This window comes from Odocoileus virginianus, chromosome 4, assembly GCF_023699985.2.
Source record: "Odocoileus virginianus isolate 20LAN1187 ecotype Illinois chromosome 4, Ovbor_1.2, whole genome shotgun sequence".
Taxonomy (NCBI): domain Eukaryota; kingdom Metazoa; phylum Chordata; class Mammalia; order Artiodactyla; family Cervidae; genus Odocoileus; species Odocoileus virginianus.
In genome coordinates, this window is record NC_069677.1 from 50,455,959 (window position 1) to 50,457,911 (window position 1,953).

Here is a 1,953-nt window from a genome sequence, read left to right on the forward strand (position 1 = left end):
ATAGTTGATTTACAATGTTGTGTAATTTCTGCTGTACAACAATGTGACTTATACACATTTATACATTCTTTCTTAAATATTCTTTTCCATTACAGTTTATCCCAGGAGATTGGAAAGTGTCCTGTACTACACAGTAGGACCTTTTTGATATATATACATCCTGTATATACCAGCGTGCACCTACTAACCCCAGACTCTCGGTCCATCTCTCTTCCTTCCCCCCTCCTCCTTGCAATTCCATGTCTATTTTCTGTGTCTGTGAGTCATATGGCACAAGTGAGTTTTTCATTTGTGCCATATTTTAAGATTCCACATTAAACGATATCATATGGTATTTTTCTGACTTACTTAATATGATAAATGCTGGTGCATTGACGTTGCTGCAAATGACAGTATTTCATTCTCTTTTATGACTGAGTAGTATTCCATTGTGTGTATACACACACCCCACATCATTATCCATTTACACCTTTATCCATTCATCTGTCACTGGACAGTTGTTTCTATGTTTTGGCTATTGTGAATAGTGCTGCTATGAACATAGGGGTGCCATGTTTCTTTCTGAATTGGTTTTGTCTAGATGTGTGCCCACGAGTGGGATTGCTGGATCATATGCTAATTCTATTTTTAGTTTTCTGAGGAACCTCCATACTGCTTCCGGCTTTTAATTCGTAAATAAACATTTTTGGTTTGTATAGCATTTTATAAAAACTGGATTGTAAAGTCTCAAAGAACATTATCATTTGTAGTCTTGGGAAGAAAACCTACTACTCATGAGATGAGAAAACTGACTACACAAACCACTTACCTTCCTTAATTAATGGAAACCCCTCTGATTTAAAATGACCATATGGGACTGTTTGGGCATCATTTTTAAAAGTCATTTTCAGACCTAGTATAAAAAAAATTTCTCCCCAAAGATCAATATTTCAGGCCCTAATGACTATTTTTGTATCTAAACCATTTACTAAAGGAGGTTTATTGCAAAAAGGTGGAGTTGGGCTTTAGAATTTATAAATACAAAGGGCCCAATATTTATTAACCTTGCACATGTAAACTTTTCTCGTCCACAGAATTGTATGACACTGGAATATCTTGGTTTGCAGACTCCCCCTAAAAATCTTAACCACAGTTCCAGCTTTCTAAAATGGTATAAATTACAGTGGTGCCAGGAAGGAGACAGATTTGCTGAATCCCTTTCAGTGTTTTAAATCCATGGAACCATTACAAAATTTGGTCTAGCTCCACAGGTCTTTGCTTAGTTAAAACACATGATACTATACATGAATTTAAAAATCACACTGGAGAGAAAGTACATCCAAGAGGCTTACGTTTACCAGTCAGGTCACTTTAGGTTAGCTGAAAGCAGCTAAAGGGCTTGAGGGGCTTCCCTGGGGGCTCAGTGGTAAAGGCTCCGCCTGCCAATGCAGGAGGCCCACTCAGGTCTGATCCCTGGGTAGGGAGGATCCCCTGGAGAAGGAAATGACAACCCGCTCCAGTATTCTTGTCTGGAGAATTCCATGGACAGAGGAGCCTTTTGGGGTACAGTTAATGAAGCTGCAGAAGAGTGGGACACAACTGAGCGACCAAACAGCACTAGCAAGGTGCTTGAGAGCAGATGAATTTTTTACACTTCCTTTTTATATTTCCTTTAACACCTGCTGAAGGGGACAACCTGGTAATATATATATTTTTTACTATTGTTATTTGCTGATATAAAACTTATCTCTTTCCCTCAAGCATTTACCTGAAAAATATTTACTATTCTCTTGTGATTTAAGTCAATTGCCAGATAATGCACTTTTTTTGCTGATTCTCAGAGCACAAGTGTTTAGGCAGCATTTCTGGTTAGGTCTGTTCACTCAGTCATTCAATCACACATTCATTCACGCAACTGACCAGCATTTACAGATCATAATGCAGCTGTCTTAAAGAGAACCAAAACAACAAAGG